We start from the raw sequence: 7642 nt of genomic DNA, 5'->3' as shown, positions 1-7642 counted from the left end.
AGTTCCAGAGGATCCAAAGGCCTCTTCTAGTCTCCTGAGCTCTAGACACACATATGGTATACATATATACATTCAGGAAAAATTCTCATACTCACAAAATAACTAATCTTTAAAAATTTCAATAATCACACGTGGCCTAGTTGTGGGGAATGGAGGAAGAAGCCCTGAGTATGTGAAGTCCTGAGTGAATGGGTGCTGCCATGTCAAGGACCCTCTCCTGAGACCCTTCTTGTTCATGAGTGGGTGTTGATAGGGTGTGCAAGAAATGTCCACCATTATCTCCTCCCCCACCAAAAAAAAAAAAAAAAATTACTGCCTGAAGACGGCTCCTCCCAGAAGGCTCCCCTCACAGGCCCCTCCCCTCACAGGCTCCTCCCCTCACAGGCTGCTCCCCCCCCACAGGCTCCTCCCCTCACAGGCTCCTCCCCTCACGGGCTGCTCCTACTGAGATTAATTAAACCTATGTCCTTGATTCGGCTGTTGACCATAAACCCCACCTCCTTGTTTATCATGGTGCAATTACCTCCGCCTCTCTGTTCAACTCTACATAATAAACATGCAGCGCTTGCAAGGTGCTTCAGATTCTGCATCAAAGAGCCCAGTTCTCTCGCCCTCAGCTTTTCTGTGTGTCCTTCTGTGTTTCTTCACTCCCTCACTCCCCCTGTCAGGTCTGTTCCCGGAGCTGTGCAAACCATGCAGGAGCCAGTGGCTACCATGTTGGATAGCAAAGGAGTAGGCTATCCTAGGCACCTGGATGCCTCAGGGTTCCCTGCTCAGAGGCTCCTGAGCCCCCACGTATGTGAGGAGTGGGTCTGAGGTTAGCCTCAGTGATCCCTGTGGCACAGAGCCCTGGGCTACTTTCTTTTCTTTTTTCTTTTTTCTTTTTTGAGACAGGGTCTCTCTATGTAGACCAGGTTGACCTTGAACTCACAGAGATCCGTTGCTTCCTGAGTGCTGGGATTAAAGACATGTGCCACCATGCCTGGTCCTTGTCTATTTTTTCCCTCTCCATTCCTGTCTCTGATCTATCATCTTCTTGACTTTGGACAAGTTACCCAGTCTCCCTGGGCCCAAATTTTTCCATCTGTACACAATGGGGCTGCCTTATTGTTTTGGGTTGCTATAACAGAACACCCAAAGCTGGGTCATTTATAAAGTAATGAAATTTATTTATTACGGATCTGGAGATCGGTGCTTCAACAGTGATGGCTGCCCCGGGTGACGCCTTATTATAATGCAGGGGAAGCCATCCCGTGGCAAGAGCATACACAGGGGGCTGAACTTGCTACTGTGATGACGACAGTGATCTCTTCATGAGATCATTCAAATGCGGGTGTCTCTAACCGACCCTTACAGTCTCACTTCCCAAAGTTGTGCCCAAGATTAAGTTTCCGACACATGACCTTTGGGGAACTCATTCAAACCAGAGTGAGTGTTAATATTAGCAGCCTTTGCCTGTTACTCTGCGGACTATGTTAATGAGATGCTTCCATGATGTCTGTGTGCCGCAGGTCTTCCATAGAGGTCCATTCCGCATTCATTAACTCTTCAGTGTGTGCCAAGTACACGACACATGACCCTCAGCCCTCCTTCTTCACTTAGCCCGGCGGCTGAGCAGGAGCAGGCCGTGAGACAGGGGCTCTCTGCACTAGTTTGTGTGGGATTCAGGGTTCCGAAAGGATTAACCCAATTTTCCTGTTCTGACTGCATTGGCAGAGCTGATTAAGACAGATGGGTGGTGCACACCTGTAATCTCTGCACTCAGGAGACTGAGGCAGGAGGATGGCAAGTGTGAGATGTGTCACTGAGAAAGATGTGCCAAATGTCTCTGCAGGTGGCTGTTTCAGAGACTAAGACATTTAATGTAAGATTGAATGGGGTGTGGTGGCAGCGTCCACAGATAGTCCCACTTGGAAGGCTGAGACTGGAAAGTCTGAGGACAGTCTGGGATCCACAGTGAGACCCTGCTTTAAAAAGGAAGGAAAGGGGAAGGAAGGAAGGAGGGTGGGGATGGGTGATAGCTCAGTGGTTAAGATTTGACTGCGCCGGTAGGATTTGCTGAAGGAGGCGGAGGCAGGAGGATCACCAGTTCGAGGCCAGCCTGTATTATTAAAATTTATATTAAAAAAAAAATATTTGACTGCTCTTGCAAGAGGCCCGGAGTTCAATTCCCAGCACCCACATACTAGCTCAAACCACCCTTAACTCCAGTCCCAGGAGATCTAATACCTTCTGATCTCTGCAGACACCAGACACATAAGTGGTTCACACACATACATTCAGGGAAAACACTCATACAAAAAAAAAAGTAAAAATTCAAACAAACAAAAACCAAGAAAAGGTCTGTTTCTGGGAAGCTTTTTTTTTTTTTTTTTTTTTTTTTAAACTAGATCTACCAGTTCAGAGGGAGGTGATTTAAATCTCTTCTGTGTTGTGGGGTGGGTGGGAACCCTTGTGCTTGCTAAGCAAGTGCTGTATACTATTGGGCTCCACCCCCAGCCCATTATCTTTTTTTTTTTTTTTTTTTTTGAGTGCTGGGATTAAAGACATGTACCATGATACTTGGCCCTATCCCCCATTTTCTTGATACAGACTGAAGCAAGCAAGATGGGCATCTCTGTCCCAACATCATGCCTATTATTATTATCATCATTATCATTTATTAGCACCCAAGTCCAATTAGTGCTGACCTAAGCACATGGGTGTAGAGCCATTCACTGGGGGTCTGGGGCAACCTACTAGAAGTCACATGATCCCCCAGAAATGAGTCTCCCCCTCTCAGTAGCCATCAACTGCCAATAGCTTCTCAGAGGGGGGAACATGGGGAGCACCCCCGAAGGCCTTGAACTTTTACATCATCTTGAAATACTGGGATTACAAGCCTAGGCCCCCAGCTCTGGCTTGTGTTTCTTTCTTTCTTTTTCTTTCTTTTTTTTTCTTTGAGACAGACTCTTGCTTTGTAGCCCTGGCTGGCTCAAGTTCACCATGTAACCCAGGCTGACCTTCACAATCCTTCCATGTCAGCCTCCCAAGTACTGAGATTACAGGCGTGTGCTGGAATGCTTGGTGCCTTTAGCTTTGTGTGGGATGCCCCTGTGGGATGCTTCCCTCTGTGTCCACAGGGTTAGGCCAGAGGAGGTCAGGTATCTGGGTCTATCATTTTCTGCCTTAGTCCCTTGAGACAAGGTCTGTCCAAAGCTGGAGCTTGCAAGCTTTTTGATAGACTAGCTGGCTAGCAAGCCGATAGACTGTCTCCCATCTCTCCTAGCACTGAACTTTGTGTACACATACCCAGCTTTATTTTTATTTTTAATTTTTATGGTACTGAGTTGCAAACTCAAGTGCTCATGTTTATGTAGCAATCTCTCTTAGCCACTGAGCCAGCTCCCCGGACCACAGTTTGCTTTTGTTTTTTTTTAAAGATTTATGTTTTACACTTTAGGTGTGTGGATGTTTTGCCTGCATGTATGAATGTGCACCGTGTGTGTGGTGCTCTCAGAGGCCAGGAGATGGCGCTGGCTGGATGCCCTGGCCTTGGAGTTACCCATAGTTGTGAGCCACCATGTGGGTGCTGGGAACTGGAACCGGGGTCCTCTGCAGGAGCAGCAGGTGCTCTTAACTACTGAACCATCTCTCCAGCCCCCACAACTTGCTTTTAATTTAGCTTTTGAATAGGCAATAAACACATAGGATTCAACAACCAAAACTATATAGTAAAACATTCTGGTGTCTCTAACCCCAATTCCAGGGGACCCAAAACCCATTGCAAAAAACACAAATGCACATAAAATAAAAATAGAAAGAAAAAAAGGGAAGGAAATTCATTGGGAAGTTTGAGTCTCACCCTGACTTGCCCTCTGTTTTCCTTTAGCACCCACAGGCCACCTTCGTTACTTTTTCCTCTGTGCAAATTCAAATAAATGTAAATATTTATCCTCACTCGTACCTCACTTCTTAGATGAAAGATGATAAAGCACAGGTAATTTTCTTTCTTTTCTTTTTCTCCTCCTCCTTCTTTTTTGAGGCTGGGCCCTCCCACAGAAGTCACCAATCAAGAAAGTGCCCCACAGACTTGCCTACAGGCCAGTCTGATGGAGGCATTTTCTTAGCTGAGGTCTCTCCTCTCAAATGACTCTAACTTGTGTCAAATTGACAGAAAAAGTGACATGCAGGAATAGAAAGGATACGGTCCCTGCCTTGGAAAAACCTCCAGTCTAGAGGAAGAAGTGGATTCCATGACCTCCAGAGAGGCCTCACCTAAAGTCAGAATGCTCGCCATTAGAGGGTGTTTGTGAAGACATGAGGAAACAGGCATCCTCATTGTATCCGTTACTTTTCTATTGCTGTGATAAAACGCCATGACCAAGGCAGCTTACAGAAGAAGGGTTTATCTGGGGCTTACAATCGCAGAGGGAGAGGAACCCATCAGTCTCACGGTGGGGGCACAGGAGTGGACTGGCAGCACAGTGCTCCAGCAGCTGCTGAGCTCGCATGCAGATCCATGGACAGGAAGCAGAGAGAACTTTAGGGAGAGCTGGAGAAAACCCACCCAAAGCGACACACCTCCTCTAACAGGGCCGTACCTCCTAGTCTTTCTGAAACAGTTCCAGCCACGGAGGACCAAGGATTCAAACATACCAGCCTGTGGGGCCAATCTCATTCAAGCTCATCCATTGTTGCTGCTGCAAGGTGGTCAAACTTTTTTGGGGGGCAATTCCGTGAATATTTATTAAAAACTTTAAAGCCCAGGTAGGACATGGTGGCATATGTCTGTTATCCTAGCACTTGGGAAGCTGAGGCAGGCTGATGGAGGATGGAGAGTCCAAGAACAGTCTTGGAGGGAGGGAAGGAGGAGGGAAAGGAGGAGGGAGAGGAGAAAGAGAAGGGGGGCAGAGAGCTCAGTATTTATAATAACCAGAAAATGGACTGATGTAACCTGAATGTTCACCAGGAGGGAGTAGAAATGCCTTGCACAAGCAGGCATAGAAAGTAGGAGCAAAGTGTTAGACACTGTAGAGTGTGCAACACACACGCAATACACATTGTTCACAAATATTCAAACATCTCTGCAAGGATACATCCAGTAACATTGTTCTTTTTCTTTCTCTGTTTTAAGTGAGGGTATCATGTAGCCCAAGCTGGCACCCACCTCACCATGCAGCTGATGTTGGATCTGAACACCAGATCTTCAGTGCCTCCCACTCCCTAGTGCTGGTGTACTATAAGCTTGTGCTGTTACACTAAGCTATGTGTGTGCAAGTGTGCATACTCATGTGTGTACATGTGGAGGCCGGAGGGAATATCCAGTGTCTTCCGCTGCCTCTCTCCGCCTTATTTTAAAAATTATTTTATTAATCGTTTATTATTATTATTATTTTATTTTGAAACAGGGTTTCTCTGTGTAACAGCCCTGGCTGTCCTGGATCTCGCTCTGTAGACCAGGCTGGCCTCGAACTCACAGATATCAGCCCTGTCTCTGCCTCTTGAGTGCTGGGATTAAAGGTGTGTGCCACCATGCCTGGCTATTAATCATTATTGTATATGTGTATGTGAGTGTATGTGCCGTGGAGTGTATGATGGTCAGAGAACAACTTTGTGGAATAGGTTCTTTTATGCTTTTATGTTCCAGAGATCAAACTCAGGTCAGATTTATGTAGAAGGTACCTTTACCCAATGAGCCATCTTTCTGGGCTTCCACCTTATTATTTTAAAAAAATCGTTTTGTGTGTGGGTGTTTTGCCAGCATGAATGTGCACCATGTGCATGCTGTGCTGGTGGAGGCCTGAAGAGAGCGTCAGAATTCCTAGGACTGGAGTTACAAATGTCTGTTAGACACTATGTAAGTGTTGGCACTCGAACCCAGGTCCTTTGGAAGAGCAACCAGCACTCTCTTTTGGGGGGTAGTGGTGATGGTAGTGTGGAGACAGTATCTCACCATGTAGCCTTGGCTGGCCTGTAGGTCATGATGTGGACCAGGCTGACCTTGAACTCACAGAGATCTACCTGCCTCTGCCTTCCAAGTGTTGAGATTCAAGGCATGCACCACTACGCCCAGCTCCCTTTTTCTTTTGTGAGATAGGAGTTTGCTAGATAGCTCAGTTTTTCTTAGTTGAACTCACTATTCTCCTGCCTCAGCACCAGAATGCTGGGATTACAGGCATGCTTCATCATGCTTGTTCACCAGGCTCTCCTTTTCCTTCTTTCTTCTCTTTCAGTAGTGAGGCTTGAACCCAGGGCTCTGTGCATGCTACCACTTTGCACTCCACTACGGAGGCACATCCATAGCCTACCCTTTTCTTTAAGGAGACATCTACTGACTACTTGTGGATATATGCTCAGCCACCTGAGTTCTGAGTGTCCCAATGGCGAATATTCCTTCCATTAGAGATGACAAAGTGACAATAATCTGGACATGTCATGCTGGTTGTGACCACCCATCACCGCAGCTTCACTCTGTCTTGGCTGTCATACCACCTGCTCACAGAAGGGGGCAACACAGACTTACCAAAACATGTCCCAAACTTGACAACCAAGCCTTTCTGGTAGAATTTTCTCCATTGTGGTCCATGATTTGGGAAGATGCTTCCTGCCAAGCCAACTAAATTTAATAGGTAATCATTGATTGACCTCTTTGGTAACTCATGTTTCTGGTCATCAGGAGAGACGACGTAGGCCTGCTGATAGGGTACTTTTCCACACAATAGGTCCTTTTTAGCTTAGCTTTCTTTCCACCAGGTTTTGGGTGGGAGGTGGTTGGCAGTGAGGACACAGGCTGGCAATGACTGCATTAGAGTCCCAGTGTCCCTCAAAGTGGTAGTGATGGGCAAGAGGAAGCATGGGCACTGTTCCCACAGGCACTTCACGGCAGATACTCTCCCAGATGTACTGACTCCGTTCCTTGCCAGGCTGTGAGCGGTACAAGGTTCCGGACTCCTCAATGGTCCCAGAAGCCCCAGCACTAAGCGGACAGCTGGGCACACAGCTGGGGCGAAGGAAACATTTGTTGATGAATTGAAAGAGACAGCTATGGAAGAATCAGGAAGCAAAGCCTTTAATAAATAAACAAAAAGATCTCCCAGCCACTTATTACAGGCTAGGCCCAAGGGCAAGCAAGGCTAAGGGAGACCGCATTGGTCATGATGGCAGATCACTGTCTCAGCAGGCTCAAGGAGACCCTGTTCTCACCTATCCTGGAAGTCCCTGCTCAGGACACGGAATAGGGACTACATCGCTTACAAACCAGGGATGCTGGTGACCTTGGCAGGAGAGGCTTAAATCAGGTCGCTCTGGGGGAAGGGGCTGGTTCGTGTCTGTTCCTCATGATTGGATAATTAATCTCCCAGTTTCTGCTGAAATCCTTGTCAATGGCTCTGAGTATGAGGATGAGAGCTGGGAATGATCCAGAGTGACCACCTAGAGCCCCTGATCTGGTACAGAGAAAGTCCAGGGCTCACTCAGTGTGGGGCACCCCATCCCACGGCCTGGCAGTACAGGGAGGGGCCAACTTGAGAGCCCCACAGATTAAATGGGTAACTAGAGGGGCTAATCCGGGCTGGACTTTGAGCCCCAGCCCCGATAGTCTATCTCCTCTCCACTCTCCCACCCTAGATAAGAGGAGTGAGAGTCCAGGGCAGGGTAGATT

Source organism: Peromyscus leucopus, chromosome 8b, assembly GCF_004664715.2.
Source record: "Peromyscus leucopus breed LL Stock chromosome 8b, UCI_PerLeu_2.1, whole genome shotgun sequence".
Classification (NCBI taxonomy): Eukaryota; Metazoa; Chordata; class Mammalia; order Rodentia; family Cricetidae; genus Peromyscus; species Peromyscus leucopus.
This window is presented reverse-complemented; position numbering follows the sequence as displayed.